We start from the raw sequence: 16,319 nt of genomic DNA on the forward strand, positions 1-16,319 counted from the left end.
ATCAATGTTAATTTCTGATTTTGATAATTATGCTGCAGTTATGTAAATGAATATTATTATTAGGAAACATACACTGAAGTATTTACAGGTAAAGGATCATCATGGTCTACAACTTCCTCTCCAAAGAGCCATCAAAAATTTTATATATATATATAATAGGGTAAACTAAATGAGATAAAATGTTCATATTTGGGAAATCTGGATGATGGGTAAGTAGGAATTCTTTGTTCTATTCTTGTAACTTTTCTGTAAAAATAAAATTACTTTAAAAGTAATAGTTAAAAGTAAAAGAATGAAATATAAACTAGAATAGTCAAGTCATCTAACAACGTTCCACATTTGGTTAATGGCAGATCTGGACATGCTATGCCTTTGTCACCCCAAACTCTGTGCTCCCTTCCTTCTGTGCTCAGTCACTTAAATACTAGCCTTTTCTCTGCACTTACAGGAACACAGATTCTATTTTTTACAACAAAAATTTGATCCATTCAGTGAATACTGCTTTCCCCAGAGAGAGGAAAACATCTCTGGACTGAATTCACTTGTTAATTTATGCCCAGTGCAGAATCTTACAAAGTTTGCATTATGAAGAAACCGATTCAACTTTTGGCTGAGTTTGAGGAGACAGCAAAGCTCCGTTAAGGCACCTTAGATAACCCCTTTCTGAGCTCAGAACCAAAACAAAGGAAGACGAAACAAAGCCAAAACAAAAAACAAAAAAAACTTAGAAGACCTGACCTCCAAATTCTCTTACATCAAATAGTTAGGAACATCCAACAAGAAACAGAATGAAGAGTGAATTTCCAAAGAGAACTCCCCATTAGCACAAATGAATGCTCAGGAATACATCAGTGAGTTCACCTATTAAGTAGAAAGAGGATAGGATTGTTCCTTACTGCTCTACAATTAAGCAGAAGGAATGGATGTATCTGCTTTTTTTTCTGCCAAAGATCATTCTAAAAGCGTCTTGAAAAGGAGTCATTTTCGAGCAATAGCTCCCTGGGAGCTGTAGAAATAAGCTTCCTCAATCTGGGGAATTGTTTCCCTAAAACTTGATGCCAATTCCCTTTAATTAAGTCTTACATTTATGCTTTCTGCACCTCCGTTAGGTTACTTAAAATATTTTTTGAAATTTTAAATCTGTCTTCCAAAAAGAAAACAATAAATAACTTAAGAAAATAAATCTGAAATTTCACACTTTTTGTCTTGGTTGTCGTTTTCCAGAATGATTATGCGTTCACAGTAACTCCCACATACACTGCAGTTGCTCTAAGTATAAAGGAAAAACACCCCAATGTGGCGGATAAAAGCTTGTCATGGGTTAGCCCTACCCTTTCCAGCCTCATTTCTCACCTGCATCTGTGCATCCCTCAGTCCTCTGCGCCTTGCCTGGGTTCCTCTGCCTGGATGACTCTATGCTCTACCTCTCTTTCCTACATAATTCTTCCTTTTCTTTGCAACTCAAGTCTCTCCTTCTCTGACTTCCCTGATTAAGTGAAATGTCTTGCGTATGTTCTCCTAAATCTTAGTCATTATTTTTGTGCATTTATCATAGTCATGACATTTTCTTTCTCTTGGTGATCATGTAATTGATTTCCATCTCCTCCTCCTTCCCGCTAAGCTCTTACCTCCTTTGAGGTGGAGCCCAGAACTGCCAAGCTTACCTTTCCATATTTTGGAGGAGTAGGCATACAATACATAATCCTTTAAATAATTGAGGGAATGAATGAACTTCATAACTGTCAGCTAAAAGAGATGAAGGTAGATCCACATCTTGGGACCGGCTACTAGAGTTGTGTGTGCATGCAGAATTCCTCCAGAACTCATTTCAGTGGTCTCAGATCCAGAAGTATAACGTCTTGAAATTGGCATGCTGGCCCAGAGTCATGACAACTCTAACCAGATGTCTGCCTGTGGTGTCCTAATTTAAGTCTACATAGAAGAGGGATTAAGAATCCTATAAAATATAACATCAAGAAGTAAAATATCTCCCCATAATACCTTATGTTTCCTTAATGCCAATTTTTATTTAATCTATTACTTTAAAAAAGTCAAAGATTTTTTTCAGTGGTTCACAGGCACCCAAGAACCTAGGAGGTCAATGAACATCTTTATTCAATTAATTAACATATACTGTATTATTTGTTTCGGGGGTACAGGTCTGTGATTCTACAGTCTTACACAATTCACAGTGCTCACCATAGCACATACCCTCCCCAACATCCATCACCCAGCCACCCCATCCCTCCCACCCCCCACCACTCCAGCAACCCTCAGTTGGTTTCCTGAGATTAAGAGTGTCTTACGGTTTGTCTCCTTCTCTGGTTTCATCTTGTTTCATTTTTTTCCTCCCTTCCCCTATGATCCTCTCTTGTTTCTCAAATTCGTCATATAAGTGAGATCATGATACTTGTCTTTCTCTGATTGACGTACTTCCCTTAGCATAATACCCTCTAGTTCCATCCATGTCATTGCAAATGGCAAGCTCTCATTCCTTTTGATGGCTGCATAATATTCCATTGAATATATATACCACATTTTCTTTATCCATTCATCTGTCGGTGGACATCTGGGCTCTTTCCACAGTTTGGCTATTGTGGACATTGCTGCTATAAACACTGGGGTGCAGGGGCCCCTTCAGATCACTACATTTATGTCTTTGGGGTAAATACCCAGTAGTACAATTGCTGGGTCATAGGGTCGCTCTATTTTCAACTTTTTGAGGAACCTCCATACTGTTTTCCAGAGTGACTGCACCAGCTTGCATTCCCAGGTCAGTGAACATCTTGAAAGAATATACAAAATTTATCCACATGTCTGTGGCTTTTTGCTTTTCTTTTTGGTGGTAGTTATAAGCCAGTTTTCATCAGATAATCTAATGAGTTCATGTGCCATACAATTTTAAGAACTATTATTCTAAACCATATGGACATTGTTTGATTTTATAAATAAAATTATTTGAAATGCAAGACCATGACTTTAAACTAAGAAATACTAGGTTAAGACCCTAGCTTGATTATTTATTTACTAGCTGTGATTTGGGCAAGTTACCTCGCTTCTCTCTGATTCTGTTTTCTCATCCATAAAATGCATAATAATGCTTACTTTTATGAGTATTTTTAGCGATTTAAAGGTATGTGAGAAAATACACAAAGTGAAACATAGTAAGTGTTCAGTAAATTGCAACCATTTTTCATCTATGTATGATTAAGTAAGATGGCTTGAGTTTAGAAAACCAGCAGAATCTATTTTTAAATAGCTTGAATTAAAAATTTTCCAATTTTATTTTAGAAATTCTGTCTACGATTGATCTTGAACATCCACGTAGTTAAATCCACAGAACCATATGATAAATCACCAGTTGAGAGGCAGAGAATCATTGAGAATGCAGGTGTAATGAGAGGTTGCAGAGATCAGAGCTCCCAAGCAGTAGATCTGATATTGAGATTAAGCTGATTTCAGACTAAAAGGTTTGAATAAATTGACCAAAAAAAAAAAAAAAAAGAGAGACAAAAAAAAAAAACCTCCCTAGGCCCCGCTGGGAGTCGAACCCAGGATCTCCTGTTTACGAGACAGGCGCTTTAGCCAACTAAGCCACAGAGCCAACCGGGCAGCAGGTCAGGGTACTTTTCTGATCAAACTCTCCTGCATTAGGCGAAAGGCCGCGCGGCCCGCCGGCTCCAGCGCGCAGGAACGGCCCCCGGCCGCAGCGGGAGGCGGACGGTGGAGACACGGGAGCTCCGACCCCCGTCCGCACGGCCGCACGGCAGCACGCATGCGCGCGCCCGGCGCCTCGCGCAATTCCGGGCACCGGCGCGGAACGGGAAAGGGAGGCCCGCGCAGCTCTTCCATCCCGCCCGGCTGCAGCACTGCGAGTCACCGACCCAGGGGGCTTCTCAGGGTGAGTGACGGGCAGCTCTAGCAAACTCGGTCACTTACAACTCTTACCAAGTGAACGGCGCTTCCGGCTGTTGGAAGAGCGCACACGTGTGCCCTGAAAACCAAAGCAAACCCAAACCGCCCGACTCCTAGCGCCTTCCAGCCGGCTCGGCCTGAGGACGCAGCGGCATCAGCAGCAGGCGCTCGCTCCGGGCTCACTGACCCGCCCGCTGCTTCAGCCCCCGGGCCCTGGCAGCGACGGGACGGAGCCCACCCGCGCCCCAGAGGGTGACGAAGGTGCAGGTGGACACGCGGCTCGCGGCGGCTGCCGAGCAAATGCCTCGCTCGCCACTCTTCGTCTTGCTGTTTGCAGAGGCTGCTCTCCTGTATTTTCCCCATGGAGCCTCAGCTTGGGGGAGCTAAATACACATCACCTGATTGTCCAGTCCCTACGAAAAGCATTCATTCTTCAATGATTGCACCCAAGTTTTCTGCCTTTGATAAGAATAAGGGGCTCACAGGGAGGGACGTGAGCTCACCAAAACTAGTAAGTCCCACTGCCCGTCAGCGTGGCTCCCGCTGCCTGGTTACAATGCAACGGCGAGGAATTCTGTGTTTACCCACGCGAGGCTACAAGGGGCTCTGGGATGCTGAGGCCTTTGAATCGCAGAGCCTTTTTTAACTCCTTTCTTGAGCCAAATATTCTGGCGTTCCTATTTTCCATCCAACTCCGAATGTTTTTGTAGTGAGTATAAGCTTGGTTTCTTGCAAACCAGGATGGTCACTTTTAAATTTATGTTAGCAATCCTCTATGACCAGGACGACACTGCCACTCCATTTACTGTGTATTTACCGAGTGTGGAAAGCAGCACGCCCAAATCATAATGGACCAGGGATCATGGCATTTCTGCATTCTAATTAGCTGCACCGTTTATGGTAAGGACTGCGTAAATTTCAGTCCCAAAAGTGCAGCTGGGATGCCAACATGTACAGTGAAGCATTGCCCAACAGGAGTGCTACTTTTTAAATTTTTATTTATTTATTTGACAGAGAGGGAACAGAAGCAGGGGGAGTGGGAGAGGGAGAAGCAGACTCCCCGCTGAGCAGTGGGCCCCATGCCTGCGCAGAGCCCAGTGCTGGCCGGATCCCAGGACCCTGAGATCATGACCTGAGCCAAAGGCGGGCTTAACGACTGAGCTTAACGGCTGAGCCACCCAGGCAACCCAAGAGGGGTACTCTTGAGAGCCTACTACGTGTCAGGTGCTGACAGGAGTTCTATGCATACAACTAGGTAGAAGATGGCCATAGATGATAGAAAATGAAACAAATTTTAATAAAGTTTGTAAATGTTACAATAAAAAATACAAGATAATAGATGAACACTTAGTACGGGCTGGTAATATGGTTATGTACTCCGTACTATGTGCATGGCTCAGTACATTTTTTGGGCATTTCCCTTTATTAGATTTTTCCTAAAAAAATGTCATATATAACACACAAACTATACAAGCAGCACTTGAAAACATCTTTGAGGGGCACCTGGGTGGCTCAGTCGTTAGGCGGCTGCCTTCGGCTCAGGTCAGATCGAGACCCGCATCAGGATCCCTTCTCGGTGGGAGGCCTGCTTCTCCCTCTCCCTCTGCCCCTGCCTGTGTTCCCTCTCTCACTGTGTCTCTGTCAAATAAATAAATACGATCTTTAAAAAAAAAAAAAGAAATTTCCTTAAAAAAAGACAATATTTGATACTTTCAAGTTAATTCCAGGTGTTTAACCAAAACAGGAATCTGTGCCAAGGTGTCATGAAATAAATCTGACCAAGGCCCAATAGTAGGAAGGTCTGGAAGGCACTTTAAAAAGAGGCAGAACCAGTGGAACCTAGTCTAATGAGGACCTCCCAGAAATAGACTTGCACTTGGATGTGTGAGTGAATTGAAAGAGCAAATTTAACACGAGACCGCAGAGCAATATGATGTAAAATTGTTGGATTAACATTAGACCCAAAATAGCTAAATGAGGGACATGAGTATGGGTACTGGAACATGGAGATTTTTCGTAATTGCAATGATTTCTCATGACCCCCGGTGAATACTTCTTCTGTTGAGAATAGGGTGAGTCAACATACTATAGCTAATAGGTGTCATCTATGAATTTTGTCCCCCTAAACGTTCATATGTTGACATCCTAAGCCCCAGTCCTTCAGAATGGGGTACAGGTAGTTAAGATCAAGCTTCTCTGAAACATTATATGTATACAATGTATCTATATATATTCGTGTCCTTGTAAGAGGGGGACATTTGGAGACAGACACGCACACATATGAACGTGAAGGCAGGCATCTGGGTGATGCATCTACAAGCCAAAGAACACCAAACATTGCCAGTGAACCACCAAAGCTTGGGGAGAGGCATGGAGCAGAAGAAACAGCCCTGCTGACTCCCTGATCTTAGATTAGTAGCCTCCAGAACTGTGAGATAACACACTCCCACTCTTTACGCCTAGTAGTTTGCCTTACTTGGTCATGGCCAGCCTAGGCATCATCTTCTGAGGAAAAACTATGTTTTTTCCTACATTTTGCCCCAAACTTAACGGAAATAAATTTATTTTAAAAGGGAACTAGTGAATAGGGGGTGATGGGAGGAACGCATGAAAGGTTTCTATACCCTAACTAAAAAGCTGAACAATAATTAAAGTGCAAAGACAGAAAAGGAAAGTAAGGGAAGGAAGGAAGGGAGGGAAGGAGAAAAGCAAAAGAAGCACGCGCCTGATCAGCGGTCCAGGCCCAAAGCTCCTGGAAACAACCAGAGGTGGGGAAAGAGTGGAAATCAATAAGGGCCCCTCAGAATTGGAATACCTGACATACGTGTGGGAAGGAGAGAGCTACGGCCTGGGAAGGAAAAGTTAGGGACTGGGGAGCATGGAAGCTGGGGAGGACTGAAGAATCAAACCGAGTAACAAGGTCAGGGACCGCTACAGGGGGAGTAGGAGCACACAGCAGCCCGCGCCTCGGAGGGGGCTGGAGACGGGGAGCTGCGAGAATGGGGAAAGCGGGAAGGTGGGTGAGCGAGATCTGAGGCTGAGGTGGCTGGTGATTCAGCAGCGGGAATGAGGGGTGCAGGAGGCACTCTGTAGGGGGATGCAGCCGGGGGAGGTGCGGCTCTGGCCACAGAGGGGGAAGGGGGCTCAGTTCCTGGGTCAGTAACACAGGCCTTTAGCATAGGGACACCGTGAAGATCTATTTGCTCTGACATGTTTTTCACCCCTTTTCTTCTTACTGGCAAACACTAGCTTCTTACAAACTTTGCTCATACTTTATGGGAGAATCTCATAATTCTGACCTTGTTCTTCCTTAATTTAAGATGAGTTACTTTAGGATAAAAGAAATCATCATTACACTTACAGTGGATTTCTCATCAGCACTAGAAACTAAAAAAAGAGAAACAACAGACAAATGATGGAATAACATGATTATGGCACTGAGGGAAGATAACTCTGAGATTAAAATTCTTTAGCTAAAGTATTCAAGAATAAGAATAAAATCAAGACCTTTAAAAGTGTGTCATTAACTAAGATCTTAGTTGAGATCAATGTGAAGTAATTAATTCGAGGGAAAAGGGAATTGAGCAAGAAGTAGTGAGATGTGAAAAGCAATGGTGAGCTAAATAAACAGGAAGTTTGTAGCTAAGTTTTTCAGAAGCATTTACTTGAATTATAATAGTAAGTAACATTTGGAGACTTTAGGAAGAACAAGGTGTCTCTGTGAGAGCTGGGTTGCACTCTGACCTACAGAACCATAAGATAATAAATTTGTGGTGTGTTAAGACTAAAACACAAAAAAAGAACAAGGTAGAACCAAACTGTTAGCAAATTACAACATTTTAAAATCCTTGTATTGCTCAAGAAGAGAAGTGGAATATTGGTCATGTTGAGTAGGTGTGATATACCTCTTGTGAATGAGCACCGGGGAGACACCAACATTCACCAGGCTAATGACAAACCGAAGGGGTAACTCTGTGTACTGAGTTTCAGGTGGTAGAGCAGTGCACAATTTAGGACTAAGAGGCATTCATTCATCACTTAGCAAACTAATGAGGCAGAATGCAAATATAGAAGTTGACAATCGGTAGAAATTTGGACAAAGGATACAAAGACTCAGCTCCCAGGGGCGCCTGGGTGGCTCAGTGTTAAGCGTCTGCCTTCAGCTCAGGTCGTGGTCCCAGGGTCCTGGGATCGGGCTCGATCCGAGCCCCGCATCGGGCTCCCTGCTCCGCGGGGAGCCTGCTTCTCCCTCTCCCACTCCCCCTGCTTGTGTTCCCTCTCGCGCTGTGTCTCTCTCCAGCTCCCAGATGAAGAAACATAAAAATCCAACAAATATATGAAATATGCTGAACCTCACCAGTAATTTAACAAATGCAAATTTGGAGACTACTTTTACTTTCATCTATTGGCAGAACTTTTCAAGTTCAGTAATGCCAAGGCTTGGTAGAGGGTGGGAGGTATTATCATTGGTTGTTGCTGAGAATATAAATTTTGCACAAGCAGTATGGCAATATCTAGAAAAGCCAGAGATGTCCTAACTTTATAATTCGGCAATCCCACTTCCAGATACAGGATTCAGCAACTCTTTACAAACTTGTCCAAGGAGACATGTACAGTGATGTTCTTTGTGGCACTGGTTGGGAAGCAAATATTGGACATAAAGCTGTATCTTCTCCAACAGATTAACTACACAACAATTAAAGTTTAAATGTGATGTGTCTCCTTCTATCATAGGGAATTTGTGTGAAATAGATAATAGTGAACAAAAACAACATTGTAATAAATATGTACAGTGGGACAGGTAAATAGTGTAAAATTTTTATAGGCATACATGTGGTGAAATGTATATTAAAATGTACACTGGAAGGGTACACATGGAGAGAGGAAGGGAAATGAAAAGTGATGGGTGAATTATTTTCTTAGAAAAAGAAAGATTTGGGGGCACCTGGTGGCTCAGTCGGTTAAGCAGCCCAGGGTCCTGGGATCAAGCCCCGCATCGGGCTCCCTGCTCAGCAGAGAGCCTGCTTCTCCCTCCCCCTCTGCCTGCTGCTCTGCCTACTTGTGGCTCTCTCTCTCTCTGTCAAATAAATAAATAAATCTTTAAAAAAAAAAAGGAAACAAAGATTTGGATAATGGGTTTATGAGGCCTATTGTAATATTCTTCATATTTATACTTTATTCCATCATTAATTTTATTTTTTATAAAGATTTTATTTATTTGAGAGAGAGAGAATGAGAGAGAGAGAGCACATGAGAGGGGGGAGGGTCAGAGGGCGAAGCCGACTCCCCGCCGAGCAGGGAGCCCGATGCGGGACTCGATCCCAGGACTCCAGGGTCATGACCTGAGCCGAGGGCAGTCACCCAACCAACTGAGCCACCCAGGTGCCCCTCATCATTAATTCTGATTTTAATAAAAGAAAGTGGCATAAACTTTCACATTATCACATTAGAAAAATAATACAGAATAAAGCGAGAGTCCAGTACACTTGCAAATTCCAAGTATTAGCTTATTTGCCACACATGCAGTAGAGCCTCATCCATTCATCAAATATTGCTAGAATTTCTAGACTTTCAAAGCTATGAATTAAATGCCTGAGGGAAATAACAAAGGGAAGAGAAATAGTCTTTGTCCTTTTACATGGCTAAAATGTTAACTGACAAAACAAAATGTATCTGTGGTAATGATACTGTAAATTTCTCTAGAACACATGTTCTGTTCCTTCTTAAAGTGATTCTTATTTCTTCATAAATGCAGGAATCATTGCTTCCCTAGAGAATCGGCACTCTTTTGTTAGATAAAAATTTACACAAGAGAACTGCAGGATCTAAGAACAAAGTGTGACAATTTATTTTTTTGTGTCAACTCAGCTAGGCTATGGCGCCCAGTTCTTTGGTCAAAACCCAGTCTAGTTGTTGTGAAGGTATTTTGTTTAGATGTGATTAACATTTAAACCAGTAGACTTTGAGTGAAGCAGATGACCCTCCATAATGTGGGTCGGCTCCATCCAATCAGCTGAAGGCCTCAAGAGAATATACAGGGTACCCCCAAGGAGGAAGAAATTCTGCTTCCAGATTACATTTGGATTCAAGACTACAACATCACCTCTTACCAGACTTGCCAGACTGCCCTGCAAATTTCAGGCTGTTGTGTGAGCCAATTCCTTAAAATAGATCTCTCCCTTTCGCTGTGTCTCTTTCTACACACACACAATATTGGTATGTTTCTCTAGAGAACCCTGACTAGCACACAAAGTAAGAAGATGCTCAGTGGCTAAGAGAAGAATTCACGTGCTATAAATCCCAGGAGAAGACCAGCACAAACTGAGGGTTCAAGGAACTCCTAGACTCCTAAACCTTACCCTAATTCTCAGCATCACTCTTTCCCCATCAGGCCCCTAAATTTCACGTATAAGACCTGGAGAACTTATAAACTTCACTGATTTAACAATTCAGCTATAGCTGAAGTTGGACAAATATCTATAGTTGAAGCTATCGATGATAATCAGCGACCTCATAATCCCTCACAAACATTATTCTATTACTACAGACACAGAAAGTCTGAGGCTTCCGCTGATGCTTTGAGCTGACCATTAGGATATTTAAGAACATTTTTTCCATTAGCATATTCAATGGATAAGGTATAACCACACCCCCTTGCGTCTCATTCACCCTTCACATTATTGTAGGGCAGAGCACCTCAGTCCCTAAAGTCTTCCTTTCAGTAGGCTGTTCATTCCAGGTGACCGGAGGTGGTAACTTCCTTGTGTTTCAGAGATTATCCAAGCATTGTCAGATTTCCTTCCTTGAGTCTTTGAACTCTCCCAGATTTGCTGCATTTTGCTGAGATCCTTTGGCTTGGAATGCACTCTGGTCATATGCAAATGTCTTAGTGAGACGTGTGATTGGCTTCTTTCTTCCCATCTGGTTTGTCCTCTCTTTGTACCTGAAGACCCAATATAGACAAGAAAGAAGAGAAATTTTTAGCCTTCTATGCTATCTATGTACCTGGACATATTTTATTGTAAATCACCAAGAGATCAGTGGTTTAAAATTAAACTGTGCCAGGACTGCCCCAATACTCCAATGTAGGTCTGTTCTGTCTCATTCTCCTTGAAATGAGAAGAGTAAGGTGTATATTTTCATGAAATGACCTAGGTTCACCTCTAATTTTCTCTAGCCAGAAGGCTTTGTAGAAACTACTAAATGCAGTGAAACTCCGTGTAGGCTCAGAAAAGTTTCATTGTTGCTAAATAAAAGGAGTCTATAGGGGCACGTGGGTGGCTCAGTGTTAAGCGACTGCCTTCGGCTCAGGTCCTGACTCCAGGGTCCTGGGATCGAGCCCCTCACCGGGCTCCCTGCTTCTCCCTCTCCCTCTGCCCCTGCTTGTGCTTCCTCTCTCGCTGTCTCTCTAATGCATAAAATCTTTTTTAAAAAAGGAGTCTTTAGCCTTTTCTTCAATGCTAAGGAATAAAGATCAGCAAGTAGAATTTTCTTTTTCTTTTTTTTTTTTAAGATCTTATTTATTTATTTGACAGAGAGAGACACAGCGAGAGCAGGAACACAAGCAGGGGGAGTGGGAGAGGGAGAAGCAGGCTTCCTGCTGAGCAGGGAGCCCGATGCGGGGCTCGATCCCAGGACGCTGGGATCACGACCTGAGCCGAAGGCAGATGCCCAACAACTAAGCCCCCCAGGAGCCCCGGCAAGTAGGGTTCCCCCCATGTCAGCTCTCTGCTCATTTCTTAGAAAATAGCCCCTTTTCTTTCTATCTTTGCCCCTCCTAATATTCTTTGGGCAGAAAAACTACAGCAAATAAGATCTGGCTTCATCCAATTAAAATAGTCATCTGGTGAAATGTTGTTAAAAACATTATTAATTTTCGGGACTCCTGGGTGGCCCAGTCGGTTGGGCGGCTGCCTTCAGCTCAGGTCATGGTCCCAGGGTCCTGGGATCGAGCCCTGAGTCGGGCTCCTTACTCAGCGGGAGGCCTGCTTCTCCCTCTCTCCCCCTCTGCTTGTGCTGTCCAATGAATAAAATCTTAAAAAAAAACATTGTTAATTTTCTATCAAGGAGCCAGAACCACATGATACATTAAAACAAGCCCTCCCTTACAAAGACTTAGCCTCAAGTTTCCAATATCAACTCCCCTTTTCTAGGAGATAATTTTATTTCAGGAAACTTAAAAGTCTAGGTCAGAGTCTCTCAGATCACTGAGAGTACCTCCAAATTTAAATCTGGGAGAGCAGGATTTAGGGTATATCCTTTCTGTCCCAGAAGGCCCTGAATTATTAAGTGATCTGCTTTCTTCCCAATGACCAGCTTTGCCACTAGGGATCTCAGGGGTAGAGAGGGGAGGGGGAAGGGAGGAGGAGGAGAGAGGGAGAGGGAGAGAAAGGGGCAGGGGGGAGAGTGGGGGGAGAGGGAGGGATGGGGTGAGAGGGAGGGATAGGTAGAGAGAGGGAGGGGGAGAGGAGAGAGAGCATTCTTCTACTTAGCAGAGCGGAAAACGTGGACAAGGTGAGCTCCATCCCATTGACGGCCTCCATCTGCCCCTGACTTGGTCTGCAGACTGCTCACATTATCTATGGCTATCCGAGTGGTCAGTGGTGTCTGTAGATAAACTGAGCCTAACAAGAAAGGAATGAACCTGCAGATGACCTCTCTTATGCCTCTTCCCCACTTTGTGAATATTTGGAGATAATTTCAACAGAGAGTGTCCAGGCCAGTGGTTCTCAATCTTGACTGCTTATTCTAGTCACTTAGGGAGCTTCTAAAAATGCCCGTGTCCATGCCACGTTATAGACAAGTTAAACTGGAACCTCAGAGTGGGATCCAGACGTCAGAAAATGGGAGAGCCGTCAGGGTGACCCCAGTGTGCAGCCACGCTGGAGAACCACTGCATTAGCTCTAAAGACATTCAGAGCTCAGGGAACCCTAATGACGTCTATCCTTCCCCACCCCTCCCAATGCCGCCCGCACAGTGTATTCAACAAATAAAATACTTTAGGGGGGAGACCGTTTCTGAACTGTCCCTAACATTTTTATTGGTTGAACTAAAGGAGAGTCTGTGTGGTTTGGAACAGAGGAATCCAAAAAACAATCTTTGGCCAAGTTGATCACAGTCAGGTGACCCCACGTGACGACAGAAGACAAGATGGAATAATCGCAACAAAAACGTGTTACTGTTGCTCCGTAGGGCTCTCCTGATCCCACAGCGGCGGCCTCGGCTGTGGGCAACATGCCACACGGAAAAGTCCGTGGACTCTCCCCTCAGCGACCCCTCAGCTGGTAGATGTCACGCTACTAGTTTTAATCAGCTCAAAGTGTGGCAGTATCGTTAGGGCCTGCATACATACTGGCAAGAGCAAGTGCGCTTGACTCCGAAGCTAACGTGGTGGGAGCTGCAGGGCACCGCACGGCCATAGGCCCATCCCAAGGCCTACACCTTCATTTTGTGGGGTTTTTTCCTTAAGGACTTGGGCAGCACAAGCAAAGCGTTAAAGAGTCTGACGCAAAGGATAGTCATTGTCACTGTTTAGATCGGGCTTCCTGCACCTGCAAGGAATTCGGGACATTCCCCGGGTCGCGTCCGCGGTCCCTGGGGCTCTAGAGCGGCCAGAGGCCTGCCTGGGGGAAAACCCGAAACCACGGAAAACCGTTTCCTCAGTTCCTGCGCTTGTTCGTGCGCCCGGGTGTCCCGAGTGGAGAGGCGGGGGGTGAAGCACGAGAGACGAGACGCCGCGTTCCGAGAGCGAGCAGCGCTCCAAGCAGGAATACCGAGGAGCGGGTACAGACCGTCCTCACCCGCAGCAGCCGGGTCCACGCGCAGCGGATTCTCGTGCAGGGTCGAGGCGACCGCGCTGACGCCGCGCCGACAGTGGGCAGACTGCAAACCGGCTCCCGCCGCGCGCGCGCACCCAGCGCGGAGCGCACCCCGGCCGAAGCGCGCCTCCTCTGCTCGCGGAGCTGGACCTCGGCGCGAAGGTCACGTTCGGGAGCGGGCTCCACCCCGCGTGTCCGCAGCGGGTCCGCAGAAGAAATCCTCCTCTCTCGTGCTGAGCCTCAACGTGGAAACCCCCGGCGGGCTTTCCGCCCTGCGCCCCCGCCCCGAAACTAAGCGAAGATACGAACCCGTCCCCAAACCTTCTGATTCAGAGTTTACACGGATGAATCGCGTTTTTTCTGGAGCCGGGAGGGACCAAAGCGGCTCCGGATTCGCTTGGTGCGCGAGCACAGGCAATGGCTGCGGGCGCGAGGTGGATGCAGAGTTCACAGCGGAGAGGTCATGCGCACACCCAACCCAACTGCAAGTGCTGGGGAGCAAGACGATTAATTTTCGGATCCTGCGGGAACGGGCTGGGCCCGGCAGCAAGAAAGCTATTTCCCAGCAAGGGGACAAAAAGAATGGAGATGCTGGGGATCGAACCCGGGACCTCATGCATGCTAAGCATGCGCTCTACCACTGAGCTACATCCCCACTACAGACGCAAGTCCTTCCTAAACTGTCTTCATGAAATGGAGCAAATTTATACCCCCCCCTTTTTTTTACGTTTTAAGTAAATCTGTCTTGTTCTTTGGTAAAGGAGAATTCGAATTTCCCCCTTTCCTCTAGAAACCCACTGGCAAGGCATTCTGACTAACCCGCAGCCTGCCGGCATTCAGGACCCGCGAAGAGCACCCTGGAGTGGGAAATCTCAGTAAGAAACACTCCCATACCTAACTGTCTGAGTGCTCTTCTCGTTTTTCAAAAGGTCTGTGGGTCAAAGGAAAGATACTTCCAGGGAAGAGAAAAACGGTTTCCCCATGACTGTCTTTAACTATGGAACACAGCAAAGTAGCCCCCAATTCTCCTCCGCATTTTTGCGCCGCGTTCCCGGGCTCCAGAAACCGCTGTGACCTTTTCTAGAGAAACAAGGAGGCGGCGGCGGAAATTGTTAACAAAAACAATCTTTCACTGTCAACTTGGAGGGCTAAAGGGGAGAGATGCTGGATTGCGGCCTGCGGGCTTCCGACCCTCGTTTTTCAAAAAATGCAAATCAAATCCAGAGAATAGAAATCCTCAGACCCCGCTCTGATGCTTTGGAACAAAGAGCCCGGAAAGAAGTGAGAAACAAGTTACTTGTAAGATCGAGGAGAAACATCAGCTTCCGTGGTGCTTTATTCGCTGCGGAGGGAGTGGTTCTCCCGCCATCCAGGCGCCCCCCTCCCCAGGGGCTGCAAACCGAGGATTCAAGGCTGCCTAGCACGGTGACCTGTGAGCCAGTCTGCAAGAATGGAGGGGACGCCGAGGAGAGAGGAGGGGAAGCTGAGGCTGCCGCGCGCAGAGGCGCGGACGTGCGTGTGGCTCAGGGCCGCAGCTCCGGAGGGCGCGCTGGCGGGACCCCGAGGAGACCTGGCCGCAGACGCCGGCGCGACCCGAGCACTCCAGCACACCGCATCCTTCCGCCTTGCCTAGAGAGCCTACAGGTTGTTCCTGCAGGGGGGTGGGGGGCCCACACCGTTTGCGGAAATCACGCGTTGTCGAAGATAATTATGGCCTATCCCTTTCTTTTTGCCAGTGACTGCTGCAGTGGAAGGTACGCGACCCTCTGGTGGCCCTCTGGTGGCTGACCGACCAGCCAGTCTGCCTAAAGACTTCAGGTTTTTGTCAGGATAAAAAGGGAAACAGGGAAGACAACCACAGGTCTTCGTTTAGCTTTCCAAGTCGATTTTCAAGGAATATGGTTTCTGATAATAGTCTGGTAGCTTGAGAGAAACAGATAAAGATTATTTTTGTAAATCACGATTATTTACCCAAGAGAAAAATTTTTTAAGGCTTGCTGTGAATATTAGTTATCTACTGCTGAGTAATACTCCAAATTTTAATGGGTTAAGAACATAAATGTTTATTATCTTGCAGATTGTGTGGGTCAGGAACTCCAGAGCAGCTTGGCTGGGGTCTGGCCCCACGTGTCTTGTGAAGTAGAACTCAGGTGTCTACAGGGCAAGTGCCCTCTGAGGTCTGACTCTACAAGATCTGCTTTCAAGATGTTGGGAGGGGGCCTCAGTCCCTCCCGATCTATGTCTCCCAGACTGATTTAAGTGGGAGGGAACTGCCCAAGGGTGTGTAATCAGGAGGTAAGGGTCTCAGCGGGCCTTCTTGAAGGTTACCTAAGACACTGTGTTATCCTTAATTGGATATACTGGCATAAGTAAATATTTGAATTTTTTAAGAGTGAATGAGTGAATGGATAGAGAGAGATGCTTGTATATATGAATAAACAATATTTTCTGTTAGGAGATTCTAAATGAAAAGGCAACCTACTAAAATGGGAAAAAAATATTTGCAAATCATGTATCTGGTTAGTTAGCTGATAAGGGGTTAATATCTGAAATATATAAAGAACAGGAGTTCTCAATAGCAACTC

The 16,319-nt window shown here is 45.5% G+C and overlaps 2 non-coding genes across 2 annotated transcripts; both read right to left on the reverse strand.

The window, feature by feature from the left end:
• Positions 1 to 3,530: 3,530 nt before the first annotated feature.
• TRNAT-CGU (transfer RNA threonine (anticodon CGU)) lies at positions 3,531 to 3,604 on the reverse strand. Its single transcript has one exon. It is a non-coding gene; the product is annotated as a tRNA-Thr (tRNA).
• A 10,713-nt stretch (positions 3,605 to 14,317) lies between these two features.
• Positions 14,318 to 14,389, reverse strand: TRNAA-AGC (transfer RNA alanine (anticodon AGC)). The gene has a single exon. It is a non-coding gene; the product is annotated as a tRNA-Ala (tRNA).
• Positions 14,390 to 16,319: the final 1,930 nt, after the last annotated feature.

This window comes from Eumetopias jubatus, unplaced genomic scaffold (genome assembly GCF_037043125.1).
Source record: "Eumetopias jubatus isolate StellerSeaLion01/CBP00866 unplaced genomic scaffold, mEumJub1_p1.0 scaffold_6, whole genome shotgun sequence".
Lineage (NCBI taxonomy): Eukaryota > Metazoa > Chordata > Mammalia > Carnivora > Otariidae > Eumetopias > Eumetopias jubatus.